This window comes from Bemisia tabaci, chromosome 4, assembly GCF_918797505.1.
Source record: "Bemisia tabaci chromosome 4, PGI_BMITA_v3".
In the NCBI taxonomy this organism is placed as follows: Eukaryota; Metazoa; Arthropoda; class Insecta; order Hemiptera; family Aleyrodidae; genus Bemisia; species Bemisia tabaci.
Window position 1 is genome coordinate 14,145,212 of NC_092796.1, and position 24,531 is coordinate 14,169,742.

The following is a 24,531-nucleotide window of genomic DNA, read 5'->3' on the forward strand; positions in this document are numbered from 1 at the left end:
GAACGATCTCTCAAAGAAATGGCCACGAAAAATTTGAATTTCTCGCTCTCGTGAAAAACCACCCCGGTGTAAATTGATTATCCTTGATTGGACTCGTGAATCCTCAGACTTTCCCAAAATTTTCAGGTTTTCCAAACTGCCGGATACTCTGAGCCGAATGCTGGAGTTTTTGTACCGATACGGATGCGTAAAGCCGTATTGGAGTGTTACTAGCGCCTGAATGCAACTATTCGTGTTTAGTGGATGTGCGTGTTGCATACCCTCCAATAAGAAGGCGTTTTGGCTTGCTAATTGCTATTCCCTCACGATAAAATGCGGAGATCTTTGTGCACTGAGACATTTTGCAATAAGTTAAATGTTTCTAGCCTAGGAGCCATTTTTTAAAATTGTGTGCTGTTTATTGAAGCGACACACAATCAAATGAAGTTTAAGACGTTATGCCTGCTAATATTTCGGTGAAATAAAAATAAATAGGAAACTATAAGTGAGGTGAAATAAAGATGGACTGATTCCGGTGGTCTTAGAATAGTCTAGAGGGAGTCTTAATGATGATGATTGATGAATAAGATCTGAACAGTTTGCCCGGGGAGTTTGTCAAACTGTGTCTTTCCGATTGCACAAATTACTCGACACATCAATCACCAGTCATCAGTCATCATTACGTTCAACCTTGACACTTTCATAAGTAACTTTCGCACAATGAAAAGCCATTAGCGGTGGACTGGAGGATATTCCGTCTGCATCTGGATTTACAAAGCTACGTTCATCCTCTAAGTCACTGGTGAGATTATTCAATCAAGCCGTGTCTTCTCCGTTCATCCGTACAAAGAACGAACTAGAGCCAGCAGTCCCGATTCGATATCGATAGCTAATGTTGAAAAACGCGTAACTTAATTTTAAAACATCTTGAAAATTCCGACCAAGTTTTATTTTTTTGAAAGAAAACTAACCAAAATATCATCTTTGAGAGGACGAGTGCCCATAAGGGCCTCTTTTGGCCTGAAAGATGGTTAACAATTTCAAATACGCAACAAAAGTTTCCACGAGGGAACTTTTACCGGTGACATCGTTACTTTAAAACTGCCTCATAAAGCAAGCTGGCGCACGTGGTGAGGGTGGAACATGGTGTCCGAAGTTGGGTGTTCTAGTGGTTTTCTTGGAAATATTCAACATCTTTCGATGCATTTGTTGGGATTTACCTATGAGCACAAAGTTAACCTTTTTTTCCCTTTTTAGCACTTTAATGAGTGCATTATAGAAAAAAACAAAAACAACGAAAAAAGAGGGTAAGTACTCCTGTTGAATCTACTCGCAGCTGAATGCTACCTAATATATCGAAAAATTAGCAACTCTCAGGCTTTTTCGAGAAAAACCACGAGTGCACCCATGTTTGACGACCGCACATTTCCTCATCGTGTAATAAAACTTCAAAACTGAGCTGGATCTAAAAGAAATTATATGAAACAAAAAAATATTCACCACGTAGAAACTTCTTTATGCGCTTTGAACTCTTGGGTCGGAAAAGGCCACCATGACTTAATGAGCACCCTTTCTCTTATTTCGGCGAGTAAATACAAGTGCTTGAATAAAGTGAAGAAAATTCAGATTTGAAGAAAAATTTTAACTTGTTTCTCTTTTTAAAAAAATAAAACATAGACGGAGATCTGCTACATTATAACCGAAGATGCGCATTTTTTAGTTGACTTTCGCCAACCCTTTCGACAATATCAAAATTGATTTCCGAGTAGCGTGGGGACAACAGCCATCCAACCATTGGACTGCACCGCAGTTCTATAAAACTGCAGGATTTTGCGAAGGATGACTTTAACGACCACCGCGACAGAGAAAAAATAAGGGACGCGATGTGATGCAACGATGGGATTACGAGCTGCAGTAGTTGCCAAATTGTGCTACAAATTAACATTATTCCTGAATGCAGATCGTCCGGAAGTTGCTGCGCAATACTGTAGGAATTAATTTTTGGAGACAAAGTAAGAATTTTTGTTTTCAGAAAGATTCTCATAAACGTTTTTTATTGTTGGTACTAGAGCAAGTGCCCATCAAAGTTGTGGACTTTATTCCGAAATGTCTCGATTTATTTCCGTGTGTCTTGATTTGAGTTCTGCTCATACTCGAAATTCTGAAAGTGTCAAATATTAGCGAAAGTTGGATTCTATGAGTGAATTCGACCGTACTGTTCATTTTTTGTGGTTCGACAGGTCTACGCTTTCGTGCAAAAAAGGCATGCAAAAATCTCTATTAAAGAAGTTAAACACTCATTTTGAATGTAGAAATCGCCTTTTCAGGAAAAAATATACCTTTGAAATTAACGATACGCTAAACTTACTCACAAAGAAACCACTTGTTACGAACATTTGACGCTTTGAAGAATAATTATGGGCGGATTTTAGGGAAAAACCCCACGCAACTTTGAAGAAAAGAAACGTTTTCAGAGAATCTCTTGTGGATTAAAAAAAAGTCCTACTTTGACCCCCGAAAATTAATAAGTATATCACATTGCCTTCCGGACATCACATGTTTCGAATATAGCACGTATCATAACACGTGCAAATTTTATTACACGGTCTGGCAACCTCGCCGGCTGTGTCTCTCGAAGAATCTTCGTTTGATGAGATTAATTCGACGTGCGCATCGACAAAGAGACGGGAAAAATAATTGGGCTCCCATGTAAAATCGAGCTAAATACGCGCACCGCAAGTAATAAAACGCACAAGCAACGAACGGTCCAAGGATGCAGTGAAAATCCGCCATTAATTGGACGCCATTCCGCGGAGAAGATCTGGCTACGAGGGGACTTTCGGAAGAACGGCGTAAAGTTCGATAAGATGGTATCGACGGGTACGCGTTTTTTGAAAAGCCCCCTTTTAAAATATGTCCCCTCTGCTTAATGACATCCGATGACGCGTTGTTCGACGATCAGGCCATGTGTTTTTCCAGCGATCGCGACACGGGCTACATGAAAAATGCATCTGCTGGATATTTGATGCCCGTCATTTTTGGAGCAGGCATTTATTGTTAAAGGCGGCTTTTTAGCACTTCGGGGAACGATTCGATATAGTCAGTAGCGATTCTTTAAAGTTGGCAACACTGTTTTCCTCCATTTAAATGTATGTAAAACAATCGATTCTTGGCGAGACACCTTATCTCACCTCGAATCGATATATTCTATGAATTTAAATGGAGAAAAAACAGTGATGCCGACTTGTAAGGATCGCCACTGAATATAATCGATCAGTCAATTGATAATTTCTAGATTTTGGGATGCAGTGTAACGATTGCGATACTGCGTTGAGAGAGAAAACTTATTTCCATCGACGTTTTGACATCCTTTGCATTGGGTCATAATACACCATTCTCATGATTATGACATCAAAGGAGCAGGGTCGAGGCCCCGGCCCATTTCTAACGACTTAAACTTCAAAGTATGTAAAAACAAACATATGTAAGTGCGCTCTGGAACTTGCACAGCTGTCGCCTAATGAGTTGTCCTGCTTAATGGAGCTCCAGACAAGGTACGAATTAAAACGCTACGCAAGGTGTTTTCTCTTCGAAAGTGCACGACGAAAATGATTCGCGCAACGGGAAGTCTGAAAATCAAAAATCCTAAACAAGATTTAAGTGTTTACAATTGGATTACATTTTGCAATAAGGAACCACTATTTCTGGCCCATTTTAGAAACAACATACATGCCATTGGTTTCCCTATGCAGATATGTGCTTTTATGGGAGAGCCAGAGATAGTGGTTCCTTATTGCAAAATGCAATCCAATAAACATTGGTTAAATGGCAAAAATACAAATGACGCCATTTGTATAATCGAACTTCAATTTGACTTTTGTTAAAAATATTTGATAATACCTCGTTCAGGAGTTGATTTCCGAAACTCCCGTTGTACGATTCGTTTTCTACCCTGGAAAAGAAAAACACATTGTATTTAGAGTCCAGACTCTTGAAAACATTGACAAGAAAAAATACTCTTGATTTAATCAGATTTAAGCTTAAATCAAAAGGAAATCCGCTCAAATTAAGAGGCTTGGTTCTTGATTTAAGCAAAAATCCGATTGAATCAAAAGTATTATTTCTTGTCAATGTTTTTAAGATCCTGGACTCTAGATCCAATGTGTTTTTTTCCCCAGTGTATGAAAGCTTTTGAAGAGAAATCATGTGACGTTAATTTCTAGTTCAGACCCTGTCTAGTGGTTCATTGTATACGATAGTCGAACAGAATGATGTGAGAGCTGTTTTGCCGCGCGGCCGCATTTCTTTAAGCATGTTCACATTACTCCTCGGTAAAAAAGCATTGTCTGCGATCATCAAGAAATTACTGCACGTTAATTTCTGGTGAACATTTTTTGAACTTACAACCTCTCTCCCTCCTTCTTTCCCGAATAAATACTTAAAGCTACTTCATACTGTACATAATTACGTTGGCTTTTTGCCACTTACACCGGTGTGGATCCAGAAAGAAGAGACACCTCTTTAACGTTTTGATTCATGTTAGTAAAACAATATGTTCCGAGAAAAACTGACTAGATTCATATTCATTTAAGAGGAATCAACTATCGGACAATGCGGTATGGCCGATAAACTTAGTACTTCGAAGCTACACAGTATAATTATGATTGATAAAAACAGGATCCGATAAAATTTAAACAGCACTGAGACAGTCCTTTTGTTGGCAAAAGATAAGGGAGGATCACTCTCGGTAATCGATACACGAATCGCAAATTACAGTAATGTTAAACGGGCAACGCGACGCAATGTAAAAGCCAGAAAAGTCCTTTTGAGCCGCAACGATACCAGGTCATTTAATGCGCAAATTATGTTCATCGTTTCCTCGGGAAAATTGGTCTGTTGCATGCGAGAGATACAGCCAAAGTAAGAGGGTTCTCCTCAGGTAAAGTCACACGAAAACCAAGATGGGCACAACGAAAAAGTCTGAAATCCACTCGCAATTGGACTGAGTTAAGCAGAAAGGAACCGACCCACATTTTGGAAAAAATTGAATTATGAGTGGTTTTGAACTCCACCACTGCTCTCACTGAGAAAAAACTATGGCTTATAAACCTATTAGAGGTAAATATGGAACACCACTAATAGTAGTACCTCTACATATAATAATAGCACATATACCTTAGTTATGGTACGGGGTACCTTAATTAGGTACAGAGACCTTAGTATGGTTCACAGACCGAGAATCATTAGTTTATTTACGACTATTATAGGTGTTCCATATTTACCTCTAATAGGTTTATAAACCATAGTTTTTTCTCAGTGATACTATCTATCGCCAAAAATTCAAAAATTTTGTTGGGGCAAATTTTGCAGAAATTGAACTTGAAGTTTATCGTTTACATTGAGTCTTATAGGCAGGAGCCAAACTTTAAACCTCTTTTTCTCGGTTCGATCCCGATGTGGCTTGGTTACTTTCTGTTTAACTCCGTCCAATTGGCATAGTTTGGAACACTTTTATTAAAATTTTCCGTGGCTGCACAGGGAATCGAGTCAATTAGAAAGGTCGGACATGAAATTTTTGACTAACACTGCAAATTTTGATGTTCATTTCGTCGCATTTTACATTTAAAGAGGTGCATAAAGAGGAACATTTCACGAGGAAACGAAGGGAATCTCTTTGAGAACCTCAAAATTGGTATAAACGGAGTTATAAGCGTTTAAAGTTTCCAAATTTTGTCCGATGTCTCCTATTGACTTGATCCACTGTGGATCGTGGGCAGTTTTTCTTGGTAGCCAGCGACCAGGTTTGCCTGGAAAGGGACGTGAGAAAACAAAATTCTAGATGAAGAAATAATCTCACAAACTTTTTCTCGTGTATGATTTCAACCATTTTGAAGCATTTGTCTCCTCTTTACAGCTTTCTGTTCCGAAAACAAAGGCTTTGAATCATGGCAGTGGTTAGAAGAGAAAATGACTCAGTGATATAGTATCCAATAAATGCCATTAAAGTAGATACCAAGGCAGTGCTTTTGCGGAGGAAAAAACAAAGATGAAAAACGCTCGATCTTCACAGCAATAAGCTGTTCAAAAGCTCACTTTTTGACAGAAATTGGGAGTCCATCTTTAAGAAAATAGTAAAATTGTACGCTTTAAAATCAAAAGGAACACTGGAAAAAAATCACCCGGATCCAGAGTCCAGACTGTTACAAAATTTGACAAGAAAAATACTCTCGATTCAATCGGATTTTTGCATTAGTCAAAAGGACATCCGCTTAAATTAAGGGTCTTGGCTCGCAATTCAAGTGAAAATCCGATGGAATTAAGATTATCATTTCTTGTCAATGTTTTTAAGAGTCTGGACTTTAGATCGAAGAGGATTTTTTTTCCAGTGGACGATGCCCATTGTGACATGAGCCTCCCTGTCACACATTTATTCTTATGAAGCTCATGTCAGAATGGAAACAGTCCCTTAGGACTTTCATACGTCCTTACCTGAAAAAACGGGAAGCAAAAGATGAAAGGGGAAAAATGCGAGACTGATTCTTGTCTAGTGACTTGAGCCACAATAGAACAATCCATTATTCAGTTTTCACGCGGGGGAAAAGCAACGAAAAAGCCATGCACATCAAGACCTCCTATCGCAGGAGCATATCTCGTGAGATCGATTCATAACACACGAAGCAGTGGCTGTCCTCCAAAACCACGTATCTACATTTCAGCGTTCCCAAGTGTTCGCGCACTGAGAAAAAAATTATGGTTATGATTACTATATTAGTGGTGTTCAATGTGAACTCTTAATTAGTAGTTGCCATAACCAATAATAGAGATATTTTTACCATTAAATGGTGATTTTACTACCGCACACTTGTAAAATTACGATTGAATAAAAATATCACTATTATTGTAAAAAGATCACTATTATTGGTTATGGCCACTACTAATTAAGAGTGCATATTGAACACCACTAATATGGTTATTATAACCATAGTTTTTTCTCAGTGCGGGGGCTCAGTTTCTGGAAAAATGACAAATCAACATGCTCGCTTAAAATATCCTTAGATTAATTCTCATAATATTTTGGTTATTCCGAACCGCAATATTATAATTCGTTAACGGGGAGAAAAATTAAGTGCGCCCGGAAATTCGGAAACTTTAAAATTGAGATACGTGCTTCCGAAGTTCGACCCTGGAAAAGCTCCTCAAGTGTAGAAAGCTTTGTAACGACGGACGAGCTCACTATTGATCTCCGTCCCGAATCGGCCCCAAATAATCGCGTATCGGCGAAGTTTTTAAACCGACGGGTTTTTGAGGATATTCTCTCCGATCCTAGTTCGAAAGACCCGCATTTCTCCCTCGCTGCTCATCATACTCGTAAATATTTGAAATTTCAAAATATAAATGGCTACCCGAAAACATCAGTAGTTGCCCAAGGTTGAAATCCGAGTTCGGAAGTAGCTCAAGGACACTGATAACACAGAGATGCCACTGTATAAGTATCTGCCTCTCGCCCAAACCCTCAGAAGACGAATTAATAGTAAGCGAACGAATTACGAGTAGACGTTCAACCGCAGGCTACGTTTCTTTATGTTCTGGGTAATTTTGTCTTGAGATGGGGGCGACAAAGAAAGAGGAGGGGGGAGGAGGTTACACAAACAAACAAACAAACAAACAAACAAACAAACAAACAAACACAGAACAGAGTGCAGGACGATTCGAGAGAGGGCACAACAGATTAGTCGGGCTGATCGAGGATCAAGGTGACTCGAGAAGGTTGCCAAAGGTAAATAGAGGGTTAATCAGGGGAGGATTAGGGACAACATTCCACGGGTTGTGAACGGCGTCCGCTCTGAATGAAGGACTCGAAACTGGGTCACAGCGAGTTTACTTACGCGAGTATCCAAATTCGGCGGGCTCCTGTGCACTCGGCTGGCTGGAAACACGCACTCGTCGATGGTGGGCACTACGCGTTACGCGTTATACGCGCGGGCATGGCGGACGGGCGCCTAACGCGAAAAAGGAAAAACTACCCGTGGCGGCGAGCGGGAAATAGTAAAAGCGACATGAATAAAGGCGGAATCAATGATTACAACTGAGGGGCGAGCTCGGAGGCGAGACGGGGGCGGGGGGTCGGGGGGTGCGCATGCCCCGCGCCGGGGGTGAGTCGGGTGTGCGGGGGGTGAGTCGGGCGCGCGGGGGGTGAAACGGGCGCGCGGGGGGTGAGTCGGGCGCGCGGGGGCGGATTGGGAGCGAGGAAAAAAATACGCCCAACACACATTTCGTTGTTACTATGGCGACGGCCTTACGGAGTGGCACTTGGGATGTTGCCCGACGCAGCGCCCGTGCACTTCCTTCGGCTCCGCCGACGAGAACCCTAATTGCGCGCCCTTCGCGTCGCCCCCTCCCGGCCCCCGCCCCCACCTGGAGCGCCCGCCCGCGCCCTAGGATAGGCCGGGGCGCGTTGAAGTCGGGATGGGACTTGTGGGCGCCGGGCGGCCGTCACCGCGGTGGCCAGACAAGTCGGCTCCTCTGATACTTATCTGGCTCCCCAGATCGACCTCACGCAACAGGAGGCTGAATGTCCGGGGCACCCGCCGCTACCTATCCAAGCAATCAACAGATGCCTCGCGGAATTAGACTGAGGCTTGCCTCGTGGCTCTATATGTCACCTCCGAGTGGTATTTATGCACCGTTGAGTAAAATCGCAATAACGGATGACATTGAAACAAATTTGGATGTATTAAAGAATTGGCAACAACCCCTCACTGGAAAAAAAAAACACATTGGAAGAGTCTAGACTCTTGAAAACATTGACAAGAAAAATGACTATTGATTCAATCAGATTTAAGCTTAAATCAAACGGGAATCCGCTCAAATTAAGAGGCTTGGTTCTTGATTTAAGCTTAAATCTGATTGAATCAAGCGTATTTTTTCTTGTCGATGTTTTTAAGAGTCTGGACTCTAGATCCAATGTGTTTTTTTCCAGTGCATAGTATTAAGTGTTCTGATTTTAAAGGGCTTATTCTTATTCTCAAACATTTCATGTAACTTTTAAAATCAAGATTCATTTGTGAGAACCTAGAAAATGATCTGAAAAACTTTGACTTTATTATTCAAATTACTGTCCCGAATTTTCGAGAATAATTTTGAGAAGGTGAGCTGCTTTTTTGGACCCTAGGACCTAATCGAATGATAATTTAAACTCTCGAAATGGAGGTATTCTAGGTTACAGACACAATGCCACTCGGAATCTCACTGGGGGCGGGAAAAACTTTGACGTCTGCCATCCTCCGAGAACACGAAGAAAGCGGAGACGCGCGACATCTGGTCTGATCAGAGCTTCAACCTTTATCACCGCTCCAGATTGTCAAAATTCGCGGATGTGTTCTGGAGCATGATTGAAAATGATGCTGCTGATGCACAATGCGGACAGTTCCGTGAGAGATGAAATTGCTTTAAGAGTCAATACCGATGGTTCGGACGGTGATGTTAGTCCAGATGTTACATATCTGCGGCGGGATCAACTATAAGTAAGGAAACTACATTTTACGGTACCTAATTTTCTCTTATATTTTGCTATTTTAATGGAAAATTAAACACCGTGGCGTGTAGAGATTTTCTGAGAGTTTCTATTAGAGCAAACAACGTTGGAATGATCATACGGCGTCGAAACAAAACATGGGCCTGTTAAGCATTATTATTCAGTGCCGCGATTATTCTAACGCAAGTTCAACTAATCGCGCGAAACACAGTGCGCCGCGGTCGGCGTGAAACGTACATCAGCGCCAGCGCCTGAAAGACTTTCGGAATACTTCACGCATTGCGCCAAAGAGTGCGGTCGGCGTGACCCTGATTAGCGCCTACAAGACTGCATGAATACTTCTCGCATTGCGCCGAACGCAGAGCAGTCGGTCAGTTGACGTGAAACGCTATTAGCGCCTACAGGACTGTAGGACTGCGTGTCATCTTTCTTGACTTTCTGCTCCAGTTTTTGCCATAATTAAAGCGAAAGTATGTCTCACTAAAACGATTCAGAAACTCGGACGATATTTAATTATTATTTTTATTATTATTTTTTTTTTTTATAAGGAAAATATAACGAACGAAAATATCGCATCGAAATTTCCGATACTTTTACTTGAGATCATTTAGGTCAATTCGCGAAAACTTTTCAGAAAAACTGAGCGTACCTTTTTAAAAACATTTATTAAAAATTAAACATAAAGTGGAGCATAACGTTGCAATCAGAGGTAAATGTACGCTTTCTTTCGGGTGCACCCGTCTGGTTTTGAGTTCATTCATTTCTGAGGAAACTTGTTCTACGATCTTATGCTTGTAGTTTTCTTCAGTGGTTGGCGGCCGCATAGCGGCCACAAGCCACTAGTTCACTTTTTAAATGTCTATGAAAGCTCTTTGGGCCAATCGTGCTGCGAGTGTTATCAATCGAAGAGAGACATGCCCGTAGGTGAGGTGCGAATGAACAGTCTTTCGCGATCTAGTTATCTTCCACTAACTACCAAGGTTGCCAGATTAAAGCTCCCTCGTTAAATATTGAATATTCACGCAAACATGTGAGTTTTCAGTACCAGAAAAATTGGCGCAATCCAATGCATCTCCTAAAAGGTAAAAAACGGGGCATTCGCGCAATCCTATCGCAGCCTATTTTTCATTCCCAGTTCGAATCCCGTTCAATTTTAGTTCTTCGCGGGTTCTAGAGACCACGATTTGGGACAAGTTCATGATATACATTAAGTAGCCTGAAGTTCTCGGATAAGTTTCAGTCTCAGGTGAATTCCGGTTACGCCTGGTTCCTCCAGGTCTTAGAGGCGATGCTCTGGGGACACGCGACACCAGTGGCGTGGCTTGAATTGCGATATATAGATTGTTATGCCATTTAAACCTATGGAAAAGGATCGATAAACAGAGTGCTTGCAGCGGACACCTTGATAATCGATTCTTTACCATAGGTTTAAACGGCATAACAATGGATACATCGCAATCCACGCCACGCCATTGGCGCCACCGCACACTGGAGCGAGTCAATAGGAGAAGTCGGACAAAATCTGGAAACTTTGAAAGCTTAATTTTCGAAAATATGAAACAAAAGCGTTAAAAGGTAGCTCCATTGGTTTTTTACGTGAAATTTCCTCTCAGAATCACCCTCGGAAATTGAATTTGTGACGAAATAAACATGAAATTTTCAGATTTTAGCCAAAACTATTATGCCCGACCTCTTCTGTTAGTTCGTCCCACTGCGACCGGTTCACGACGTACCTCGTGGGGTTGCGCCAAACCGGACGGAAATCGGAGCCCAGTGCTGCAAGATCCGGCGGGCGGCCGGCCCGATCTTGGCTGACGAAACTCCTCGGCGAAGTTGCCAAAAAAAGGGGCGCGGAACTGGAGCGGGGCGATTGATTCACCCCCGTTGAAGACGCAGCGGCGAAGAAAGATGGCTGCGGGATCTGGCAGCGGCGACGGTGGGAGCCGAGTTTTTGCGCGACAAAATCAATTCGTTAACTTTGGCCCGAATCGGGTATCCGGCGCGGCGCATAACACTGACCCAAAAAATTACCGCCGTTATTGCATTTCGTCGTCTTCCCCGCGCCCCCGCCCCCCGCCCCTCGAGGCTGAGTCTTCCCGGCTCCGGCGGCCCCAACCCCGAGCGAGCGCCCGATGAGCGGGGTGATCATTCAAAAGCGTCCGGCACAGCTTTCTTCATTAGCGCTCCCTGGCTCTCCGTTTAGTCGCCGAGTAATTGCAAAACCACTCTCTTTTGTTTTCCCATTCTTTCGCTCGGACACAGACAAAACTAAACCTTCCCTACCACGATTTATCCACCCAGCAAGCCAATATTGCTACAATGTTGCAGCCACATAGCCAGTCTCCGAGGTTTTTCACCTAGCAAGTCAATGCTGCTACAATATTGCAGCTTCGAATTTTTTCACCAAGCAAGCCTATATTGCTACAATGTTACAGCCACATAGCCAGTCCCCGTATTTTGCAACCAGGAAGCCAATATTGCTACAATGTTGCAGCCACATAGCCAGTCCCCGAATTTTTTCACCCAGCAAGTCAATGCTGCTACAATGTTGCAGCCACATGGCCAGTCCCCGAGTTTTTCCACCCGTCAAGTCAATGTTGCTACAATGTTGCAGCCACATAGTCAGTCCCCAAATTGTTTCACCCAGCAAGCCAATATTGCTACAGGCCACTTAGCCAGACCCCGAATTTTTTCACCCAGCAAGCCAATATTGCTACAATGTTGCAGTCACATTGCCAGTCAGTGGCGTCTTCTGCAATATTCTGCATATTACTAGGGCAGCACTGCTATTTTTAAAAAAAAATCACGGTTAAAAGAGGTAAGGGTTGTTGGATGATAAGGAAATTTCCAATTAATTGTGGTGGTACCCCGATAAATTAAGTTACTAACCCAAATTTTGCAGTACTAACACAATTGATTGCAAATGCCCATGTAATCCTACAAGTTGGGGCAGCGCCACAATTTGAAGGGATAACTTCTAGCAATTTTATCCACGATTTAAGAGCGAATAGAGCTTTTGACCACAATTAATTGAAAATGCCCATACCATCCTACAAATTGGGACAGCACCACAATTTGAAGGGATAACTCTTAACACTTTGATCCATAATTTAAGAGCGAATATGGCCTTTGGATATCACTAGGATTTGCGACTGAAATACTTTATCTTACGTCTGATGAGTTCGGCTAGTTCTGAGCCGAACCGTTAGGTCCGACTTGGCTTGCATGGATGGCTCTCTGTAAATGCATTTAATTTTTAGAGTAGAGAAAAAACGAAAGTTATCAAAAAGCCTGGGGCACTTCTCCGCAGATCGCATCACATTATTTTATAATCTGCAAAATCAACTTTCGCAACAACAAAAAACATGAATAAAAATTTTTAGGTCTGTTTTCCATAAAATGTGACGGATAGTCCGTCGTAGCGTAATTTATTCGTTCTTTATGTTTCAGATATCGTAGTTTGCTGCAGCTGTAGAGCTTTAAGAGACGCTTAGGATTTTACGCGAATAATTACGTTTTGAATCACATACAAGGAATGGAACTCCTCTATACCGACGGGATGCGTTACAAAGCCAGAATGCCGACTCTAGCCTCTACGTCACAATGGTTGGTGCGCCAGAACAATCAAGAGCAGAACAAGGATAAACGCTCCCTCCTGCTTGGATTTCATATAAACAACACGGGTGATGTGTTCGAGCACTCTTTTAAACCGCGCAATGCACTACACAAAATCTGCCCTTCGATTACTCTGGGCAACGAAAAAAAACTTTTTTTTTAAATTTGTCTCCTAACACTTAATTGCGGTCCGAAGTATATGTTTTGCGCTGAGTGAAAAGGACCTCAGTTTTGCAGGATCAGATTGATTTTCCCCGGAAAAATCGGAATTTTCCCTAAAAATCGAGCTTGTCCGGGAAAAAAACAATTTTCCGGAAAATCTGCGCACGATGGAGAAAAGCTAGGGTCATTTGCGGATTTAGTAGCCAAAATTTCATACGAAACCATGTATCGCATGCCTACTAAAGTTTCTTTTCCACGCCTAATATCGAGGTTTGTCCGGATAAGTGCTCCATGTAACACTATGTAAAACTCATCCGATTGTTTTGCGTCGGAGAGGAGGGGATATTTTTTTTCTCGGGCATTGAGTAGAGTTGTTCCTACTCAATTTTTGCCGCTGAAGCCGAAAATGACCTTCGTTGTCTTCTAAAATTTACTAAATTTTTAAAAAATTGATTTTGTAAAAATGTGATTTTCCGAAGGTTTTGGAAGAAAACGAAGGTCATTTTTGGCTTCAGCGGCAAAAATTGAGAGGGAGAAATTCCACTTGATGCCTGAGAAAAAACGTGTTCCTCTCCTTCTCGACGCAAAACAATCGGGTGAGCAAAAAAATTTACCTCCAGGGACATATTTCATCGTAAAAATACGCGGCGGAGCTACTATTCCAAAGGTCAACGGGTGGGGGGAAATGGGTACGCGCCACCTACGAACATTCGGCACAGCTTCATTTCTTATCAGGGTCGCCGCACAGAATTTGGAAAATGAAATTCACCGGTATTTCCCTCATTTCCCAAACACACATTTTGATGAATTCCCCGACAATTGAAGGTATGACAGATGGTTAGGTAGACATAATTGAAAATAGTTTTCAGGCAAGATTTGCTGTCCGAAACCTCAAACCCATTCTAGAGAGGAAATAAAGGTGACTTGACAATTTTCCCCTGACATTTCCAGGTTTTCCTTGACTTCTTAAAATTCCCTGACATTACCCGGCTTTCCCGGTGTTCCCTGACTGTGGCAACCTTGATGCAGTGAATTGGAGAATGAAATTCCTTGACATATCCCTATGATATCCCCGACACATTTGAGTAACATTCCCTGACAATTGAAATATGCAATTTGGCGAAAGAGACATAATTTGAGATAGTTTTCAGGCAGAATTTGTTGTTCTAAACGTCACATCCATTCTAGAAACCTAATAAAGGTAAATTAAAAAATTTTCCCTGACACTATCGCATTTCCCAGTTTTCCCTGACTTTCCAAAATTCCCTGATATTTCCCGGTTTTTCCGGTATTTCCTAGCTGTGGCAACCCTGGTTTAAAGGTCGAGGGGTGGGAGGAAGGATGTGCGCGCCACCTACAAACAATCCGATCTTTCCAACATTCGGCACAACTTCATTTCTTATATTTTTCCTTCTAAACGTTCACTCGTAGTGGAATGCGAGACGGAGAGTGGTCTGAAGTTAACACGGTGTCCAACAGACCACGATCAGAGGGCACTGTTCAGGAAGTGAAATTCCCTGACAATTGAAGATATATGACAGATGGTTAAGAAGACATAATAATTGAAAATAGTTTTCCGGCAATTTTTTTTGTTCGAAACCTCAAACCCATTCAAGAAAGGAAATAAAGATGATTAATAGCAAATTTTCCCTGACATTTTCGTCATTTTCCCTGACTTTTGAAAATTCCCTGACATTTCCCGGTTTCCTCTGACTGTGGCAACCCTGATTATATTTACCTTTCTAAATGTTCACTCGGAGCCGGATGCGAGACGGAGAGCGGTCTGAAGTTAACATGGTGTCCAACAGACCACGGTCAGAGTGGGGCACTGTTCTGGAAGTGAAATTCCCTGACAATTGAAGATATGACAGATGGTTAAGAAGACATAATTGAAAGTTAGTTTTAATATAAATATAATAGTTTATATAGTTTTCAGGCAAAATTTTTTGTTCGAAACCTCAAACCCATTCAAGAAAGCAAATAAAGATGATTATTGATTAATCACAAATTTTCCCTGACATTTTCAGACAAAAGAACGTACAAAGTTTCCACCAAAAGAGAATGAAATTCCCCGACAGTTCCCTGATTTCCCTGAGACATATCGGTGAAATTTCCTGACAATTAAAGATATGCCACATGCTTAAAAAGACATGATTTGAAATAGTTTTCAGGTAAAATTTGTCGTACAAAACGTCAAACCCATTCTAGAAAGCAAATAAAGGTGCTTATCAATTTTTCCCTGACACACTTAGGTGAAATTCCCTGAAATTTCCCGGTTTTCCCGGTATTCCCTGACTGTGGCAACCCTGAATATATTTACCCTTCTAAATGTTCACTCGGGGCCGGATGCGAGACGGAGAGTGGTCTGAAGTTAACACGGTGTCCAAAAGGCCACGGTCAGAGTGGGGCACTGTTCGGGTTCAAATTTTCCCTGACATTTTCGTCATTTTCCCTGACTTTTGAAAATTCCCTGACATTTCCCGATTTTCCCGGTATTCCCTGACTGTGGCAACCCTGAATATTTACCCTTTTAAATGTTCACTCGGAGCGGGATGCGAGACGGAGTTAACACGGTGTCCAAAAGGCCACGGTCTGAATGGGGCACTGTTGGGGTTGAGGAGGGCGAACTAGGAAGGCTAGCCGTAGCCGTAGGAGATGCTCGACCGGCCGGCGGGCGAATCGGTCCACGACCACGCGGTTCATTCATCGGAGTTGCGGCGACTGACAACGAGAGTGAGAGACCCCCGTGGCCCCCTGTCACTAGCCCCGTGCCCCTGGACGAGTGCCCCCCGCAGCCCCCGCGCACGAGTGCGTTTCTCGACGATAAATTGATCGCCTAATCTAATTGACTGCTCTATCTTGTCCCCTTATCGCGTCTCATTCTGCGCTCCCGCCGCCGCTGTTCCGGTGCGAAATCACTCCCGTGGATTCGTGCTCGTTTACACGCAAGGAAATCAACTGCTGCGATGAAGAGGAGTGCAGTGCTCTTATTTAATTTACGTCGAAAGTTCCGAGATTTGGAGCTTTTTTGTTCCAATAACTCCCACCTTTCGACCATCAAAAGTTCTGGGGCTCTTCTTGGATTTTCTTAAAAAAAATCCGAGAAAGTTCCGGAAAATGCAAAAAATCCGAACATTCCGGGTATTTCAAAAGTTCCGGGATTTGGAGCTTTTTTGTTCCAATAGCTCCCACCTAATGACGATCAAAAGTTTCGTGGTTCTTTTCAGATTTTTTAAAAAAAATCCGAGGAAGTTCCGGAAAACGCAAAAAATCCGAACATTCCGGGTATTTCAAAAGTTCCGGAAAATGCAAAAAATCCGAACATTATGGGTAATTCAAAAGTTCCGGGAACAATTCAGAAAAATCATAGAAGTTTTGAAATTCGGTCCTAGTTCCAGGAAATGGGAGCACTGGGGAATTGGAGCTTTCAATAGACCGTATTCGATGGTGGTTCGAAGTATTGTTTGGTTCAAAACAACAGAAGACAACCTCAAACCATTTAGGATTTACGTTGGAAAAGCTGGAAGCTTGGAAAAGACCTCTCCTATTAACTAAACCCACTGTGTGCCGCAGAGGCAGGGTGAGAATGTGAGATACGATACGGCAAGCTCCGAAACGCCTTCAAAATTCGCTGATACCACAGCGCGCTCAAGAGGCCGAATAGTTGCCTACATTGCGCCTAGTATAGCCACACATCCTATTTGAATCGCGGCCGTAACGTACTCACTTACCTCACGATACTTCACCCGATCAAATTAAAAAAGCAATAGTCAGCGGATTATTAAACGATTTAATGGAAATACAAGTCTGCTCGTCTGACTGAGTATTTTATACTTTCGATGAGGTTCATACATTCTGTTAGGTAGGCAGAGCAGTAGGATGTGCTCTCTTTTATATGCTTGCACGGTCCCGTTGTTGACAAACAACAAACTTTATTATTAGAAACTGGCAGAGAAAAGTTGGCCATTTGCACTAGATAGCTGGAGCTACTGCTCTCTCGTAGAATAATACGGACTTACAGCAGTTATATCTAAAGTTGTGTTAGTTTCCGCGCTTTTACTATTTTCTCAAAACTCCCATTGTAAAAGAGTCATACATAACTTTTGTTACTTTAACTTCAGTCAGATTAGATTTAAATTAGAACGGAAAAACTTAAAGGAAGCTTAATTTTAATGGTCTTTACTATTTCCTCCAATCTTTTTATCAGTACTCTAACTTAGTCGGCGCCATGCGCCAAATAGTCAAATATTCTAACTCAGATTGAAATTCTAATTCTTTTCCCAATTTCAGACAAAATAATTAATTGCTCCTGCAAGAAAAACTTTTCAGTAAATTTGCACACACAGTAGTATTTTTAACAATTTTTTGCCCCTGAAGAGACACTGATCTTGAAATTTTCAGCATGTCGTAGAAAACAGAATTTTTGAAATTTCAACATTTAAGAACATGAGAAGCAATTGAAGAGGAAGAGACAAAGAGAGTTCGTAGGTTTGATGAGTTACTTTTCCAAAATTAGTGAAAAATCGTGAGCTCTCCGCCATAAATTCACACAATTTTGTAGACCGTCAAAATTTGACAAACTGCCCAGGCATTTGACAAAATGCCTGATTTCACTATTTGCCAGTGACATATCGATTCTTGAAGGGACCAGGTGCTCCGACAAAAATTCTGTATTTTACGACATGCTGAAAATTTCAAGATCAATGTCTCCTCAGGAGCTAAAAATTGTTAAAAATACTATTGTGGGTGCAAATTTTTACTGAAAAGTTTTTTTTGCAGGAGCAATTGATTATTTTGTCTGAAATTGGGAAAAGAATCGGAATTACAATCTGAGTTAGAATATTTGACTATTTGCCCAGGCATTTGACAAAATGCCTGATTTCACTATTTGCCTGTGACATATCGATTCTTGAAGGGGTCAGATGCTCCGACAAGAATCGATTATTTAGCATAGATTTAAATGGAGAGAATCTGGGGTTGCCAAATTGCTGGATCCGCATCCGGGGGACACGGGAGTCTGGTGTGGAGGCTTAAGCCCACACAGATGTCACGAGTTTGACAGTGAGCATGCTCACGAGACTGCACTATACAAACACCCCCCTGGGTCCCCTCCCCCCGGCTGGGAAGTTGGCGTCGTTGCAACTCCGGGCGGACCTGGGCGGGAGCGGCGGGGCTGGAAGTCCTTGGAGTTGTGGGACACGACTGCAATAAGCAAGTTCAAGGTTTACGCACCGACACCGACACGATGACACAGATACCCGAGGAAAAACTCCCGCACTCGCGATCGATACCGCCCGAGCCCAATATCCCCGATCCACGTTCCTTTGTCCCGCGGCCTAGCGCCCCCCGCCGCCCCCCGCCTCCTAACGAGGCAGATTTCCACCGTTTCCTTCGTGACGTCACTGCAGGGATTTCTAGTAGAGGCTGGGCTTCGATTTAATCGATTTTTATTTTCAGCCATGATAGATCTAGTCCTCTTCGAGATCTGATTGTGAAAATTGTGGGGGAGTGTGGGGGCAATTTATGTGGTGAGTTGCTGACGGCACACAGTGGATCGAGTTAGAGTCCCTTTATACTGAGAGTCAAGACAATTCGGCTCATGGATGTCACAAACGGGAATAAAGATTACAGAAATTGAACGTTTTTCGTAATCTTTGATCGGCCCATTCTCAAATGCCTTTCTCCGTTCCTCCTCTCAGTCCGTTTGTTCCTTGCCGAACCCGTAATTCCCTGGTCCATTCCAGATTATAATCTTTGCAATTGGTGAAAATGTAATCTTTATTCCCGTTTGTGACACTGTGGAGGCCTAAAATACGGGAACCAATCAGAAATGGATTCAAATTGTCTTGACTCTCAGTATAAAGGGACTCTAGATCGAGTCAATAGGAGAGGTCGGACATTTGAAAACATGAAAAGATCGTAACTCCGTCTATAAAAATGTTGAGGTTTTAAAAGCGGTTTCATTAGTTTCTTCAAAAATTTTTCTTTTTAAAGCACCCCTTGCAACTTAAATTGTGACAAAATAAACATCAAATTTTGCGGTTTTTGTCAAAAATTTCATGTCCGACCTCTCTGAATTACTCGATCCACTGTGCGGCATACGGATTTACACTTTTACCACCTCTAAACTAAACTTCGTTTGAGCTATAGAAGTAGGTGCTGTCGGGAGTAAAAGGTGTTTAAGAAATAACTCCCATCCCATCTCCTCCGACTAGAAGGAAGATGTTACGTAATAGGAAAATTTCGAACAAAATGTTTCGATTTTGTCGAAAAAATCACCCTGATCGTTGAAATGAAACCTATCGATCGTACCCAGGGTCCAGAGTGCATTTGCGGCAAAGCTGATGAGGAATGAGGATCTATCGTCGGTAAAGTAACGATTATCAGAGGGGAGGCAACAGAGCAGGGGTGCGCTCGCTGTGGCATTTTGAAAATCATCCGTTGAAGGTTGTGACCTAAAAAAGTAAGGAGGGGCCTACCATAACAGGGTGGCACTGAACTCAAATATCAAAGCTCTTCGAATTTTCCCTAACTTTATGAAAACAAAACAAAAATCCCAAATTCGGAAAGGTGAATCACGCTCAGAGCTGCGATCAATTCTTCAAATGAAAAATTCCCTGACTTTTTTCTAACTTTCGGGACCGTCATTTTTGTTGAGGTCCCTGGCTTTGCCAGATTTCCTTGACCTTCGCCACCCTTTAAACGGTCCATTTGGCTGATTTAAGGTTGTGTTGAGATGGAAAGCTGGGTCTAGCCGGGTTTATATAGTTTTTTCGGATATGTCTCGTGGATTTTCACCGAAAAGAGAAAAACAATTAATACGTAAATGAGTCATTATAGGATAAAAAAAATAAACCGGCAGTGGCCAGAAAACACATTTTGAACCCTCCTCAATACTCTGGAGAAGCGTTGTTTCTTTCACACATCATATACAAATTTCTATTTTCGCGCTAGCAGAAAAACCAGAATCAACCAGGTCAATCGACTGTGCAGTATAAGTTCATTCATTTGGATCATCGTCTAAATTAGATTACACAACATCTTTATTCCTCCTGTAATTCAGAGTCAATTTTTCAAGAAAAAATCGCAAAGCGTGGAAGCCCTGTAACAGGATGAGGCAAACAGAAATTAGTTCCACGAAAGACTCGCGGCTTCGTATAAATAAACTTCCTTTATTATGCAAAAGTTCTGAAACGTCTTGCAAAACGTCTGAATATACGGACACTGAAAATTTTGCTTTAAAAAAAAAAAAAAAACACCTACTAAACTGATTTTGTAACGCCATTATAGTTTGTGGTGTGGTGGTAGTTGTTATGTGCAACACTCGTTTCTTTGTGTGAAACACGACGATAGTCGTTGCACATTGCAAAGCGTTGAGATAGCTGGTTCTGACTCAAATCAAGATTACCTGTCTTCTCGAGAGTGCAAATAAAACACACAAAATAATCTCCGAATGTAATACATTCTTTCTTTGTCTTTTTTTTATTTGTTGCACATTTCCTTTTCCCCCTTTCTATTTTTATTCTTTTCTCCCCCTTTTCTCCATTTCCGATTCTTCTCTCCTTGAATTTATCTCATTGCCTAAGGTGTTCAACCAACCAAACACCCGACTTTCTTCTTTTCAAAGAATTCAATTTTTCCCTGGATGGTTTACTTGCGTGATTTTTTTAGGTACACACCTTTATATCATGCGAAGTACTAACGAGTGGACATTACGATGGAAACGGAGATTACGATTCTTCTGCTGTGCTAAGGAAAAACGCCGTATGAACATTTAGGAGTTGCGAAATTTCCTCCGATAAAATGTTCTTGAGAAAAGATATCAGTATTTTTCCTTGGTATTCTTACACTATTTGGATCAAATTACGGACGAAATCCTCTGAAAAATTGAGAGACAAATGTTTATAAAGATTCAAATAAATTCGTGATTTATCAAAGGAAATTTGGCAACGTCTAGAGGCTCATGTACGGCGTTTTTCCTTAGCACGGCAGTCTTGACCGGAGATCTATTTTAGCAGTTGACACGTCATGTGTCACACCTGTTAACGAGTGTAAAATATGACAAGATTATTGTTCATGTTCATAGGACAGCGATAATACCATTCGACGCAGGCGCACCGATTGAAATCATCGCATGTTCTGAGAATTTAGTTTTTTGTCCGCCCTACGACTCGGCAGAAACCACAACAAAGAAAGATTTCAAGTATCTTCCTCTTTGGAAGTCACGTTCATCTCGGATCACTCACAATCAGCTTCAGACTTAGAGATCGATGCAGCTGATCAGCTCTGCCGTGCTGAGGAAAAACGCCGTATGAACATTCAAGAGTTGCCAAATTTCTCCGAATAAATATGTATTTTCGAGGAAAGATACGCAAATTTTTTAGCGAAATTGTCGGATTTGTTGGATCAAGTTGCGAACAAAATTATCTGAAAAATTCGAAAAATATTCATAATTTTTCCGGTAAATTCGGTTTTTAGTAAAGGCAGTCAGGCAACGTCTAAAGGTTCATACGACGTTTTTGTGGTGCAGAAACGGCATTTCTTGGTCGTTATGTATCAGGACCTCCACTCATAATTAGAGATAGAACTATCGGGTGAATTTTCTGAAATTTCTCGTTCCCAGCATCGTAAAATCATAAAGGAAATTCAGTAAAAGTATGAACGAATTCCACGCAATTTGCTGTAATCCTAATGAATCAAACGTTAGCGGAGATTCTGAGACACCGTAACGAAGAAGTGCCCTTTTAGCACCCAGCACTTCAATTAAAGGAATGTGGTAGAAGATTAAGATCAAACTTCCGCACAGAAGACGGTAAATCCGGCGAGGGCCATGATCTGAAGTCACAGGAATGTGTTCCGATTTAATTATCTTGAGTCTGAATGATTAAAAATGGAACCAAGATCGTGAAAACCCGAAGCAGTGATCGAAATTGTGTCGATAACGCGAGAATTAAATCTGAGCTTTCGGAGTACTGCAATAAGGAATAAAAGTTCTGGAAGTAGGTGACAAACTTTTCCTTGAAATGTGGATTCAACTTTCTTATCGCGGAAAAATGGAAGCTTTCACGAAGAAAGACAAGCTTCAACCCCTCCAAGTAAAAAAAAAAAAAAAAAAAAAAAAAAAAAAAAAAAGGAGAACTATTGAGAGCGTTATACTTGAGAAGGCAGAGCGGCAAGAGCTTCTCATCTCCTGGAATTTTAAATTTTATCACCACTGGTATTTGAATCACACTTATTTGAATCAACGCGACTATATACAGTGTAGTAAAAATCATGCATCTTTGTCTAAATCTACAAAATGCCTAGACCCTCGAATAGGTATAGCTGGTAGATTTTCTTTTCCTCACAAGACATTATGTACTTTAAAGGACAACGATCTTTTAAACATTATGTACTGTGGTGTGTATAATAATTTTCAAAGTGAGAAGTTACACGATTTTGGAAACACTTATCGCGTGGACACCTTCCGGCTGAACACGGACCATTTTAGGGCATTTTTCGGTCGTTAATTTTGAAGTTTCGCTTGCTGATAATTTGATCTCCGACAGCCCTGATTTAAGGTCAAAACTCAGGAACGTGAAGATCAAGGTCTTTCACTTGCGAGTGGGACACCAGGCGTTGGTATAATTAATTACAGTTCCGATTTAAGGGAACGCTTTCAAGATGACGAAAGGAAGCAAGGACAAATTTAATGTCTTGATTTCATTCGATTTCCGACTGAATACTGATGTTTAATAAACGAGCTCTACATGTTGTTGTTCATTTTCTTCCGGCTGCAGAACCACCTTCAATGGATTTCCCGAGGGAATCGATAATTGGCTGAACTGTCGATGCAATTCAAAGTAAACGTAGACAATTTGCTTTTCCGGAAAAGAAAAAGCTTCCATCTCCGTGATAAAGAACTGAATATCCTCTGACTTTCCTGGTTTTCCGTGATTTCCTTCCCTTCTGCGGTTTTATTTTCGCAGCCCACATGAACCGAATGGAGATGTTGCATGTGTGAGGAATTTGCGATTTGACTGTTGATTCTTATGTAAAAGTTCGCGAGAAACACAATGGTCCCACTGGTTTTCCCTGAAATCAACTCCAAAGCTCAAAAAAGCTCTCAAGTTGAAGCCAAAACGGAGGGGATATCCCACGCTATCCTGAGAGTCCACCTTTAAATTAAGACAACCTCTATATGCAAAGATAGGGAGTAAATACATTAGCAGGGTTGCCGTGTTTTCAGTTGTGGAGTCCCCAAATAAAGTGGCAGCCCTGCCAATGTATTTGCTCCCTATTTTTGCATAGAGAGTTTGTCTTGATGTAGAGGTGGACTCTCAGGATAGCGTGGGATATCCCCTCCATTTTGGCCTCAACTTGAGAGCTTTTTTTGAGCTTGAGAGTTGATTTCAGAGAAAACCAGTGGCACCATCGTGTTTCTCGCGAACTTGTACAAAAGAATCAACAGTCAAATCGCAAATTCCTCACACATGCAACATCTCCATTGGGACCTTGCGTCCAGCGCGAGTTGCTTGCTAGAGCGTTAACGATCAACTTCTTGGAGTAGAAAAGAGAATAAAAGAGAAGCAATAGAAGATAAGAGGAAAGACGTTCGGGGGGAGGGGGGAGGGGGAGGGTGCTGTTTTGCTTGCGGTAAGTGAACAGTAGGCACTGAGTAGGTACTACAGACGGAGTACTCTGACGTAAGAAGCTTAGCGCGGCGTCTCTCTCGGAGTAACGTTATTCTCGGAAGCAGGCAAAAATTATGCAAACTCCATGGAGACACTCCGAGTACTCACCGAATCGAAACCGCTCCGACTTTTAGGGAAAATGTGCAGTGTTTCGAAAAGTTCCATCGCGATCTGGCAGTCCTACCTCACTGCGATATGGGGATTTGCCTCACTTCTTCGTCTAACACTTAGCGACCCGGTAATTTTCAAGAATGACGTCACCTCACACCCCGAGATATGCATCACGTTGCCGCGACCTGCAGATCGCGAGATCGGGCGTCATTTGTACGCCTGGTGCCTTACTTAAGCGCGGATAAAATATTGGAATATAATATTTATTTAATCCATTTTTATTCAATCTAATATTGGTATCTAATCTCTGCAAATGATGAGTAATCTAATATTAATGCCTGATCTGTTGATGATGACGCTCTGTCGATCTGCTGCCACTGAAGACTCGAGTTGGGTTAGATTAGGTCACGCAACTAAATCAGCTTCGCAGCAATGCGGGAGGTATCTTACGAAAAT

General features: G+C 41.8%; 1 protein-coding gene across 11 annotated transcripts in view; it reads right to left on the reverse strand.

Annotated features, from left to right (window-relative positions):
• EndoA (SH3 domain containing GRB2 like, endophilin-A) overlaps positions 1–24,531 on the reverse strand; it is a 51,693-nt gene that overhangs the window by 23,536 nt on the left and 3,626 nt on the right. For 3 of the 11 annotated variants that reach the window (XM_072299395.1, XM_072299393.1, XM_072299396.1), the window contains exon 1: positions 7,866–8,061. The exons of 1 other annotated variant lie outside the window; for it this stretch is intronic. The gene's annotated coding sequence lies outside the window, so the exon portion shown is untranslated. Of the gene's footprint in view, positions 1–7,865; positions 8,064–15,029; positions 15,141–15,611; positions 15,630–15,817; positions 16,032–24,531 lie in introns of those variants that run through there. 7 more of the 11 variants (XM_072299389.1, XM_072299390.1, XM_072299391.1 and 4 more) reach the window with 7 other exon arrangements.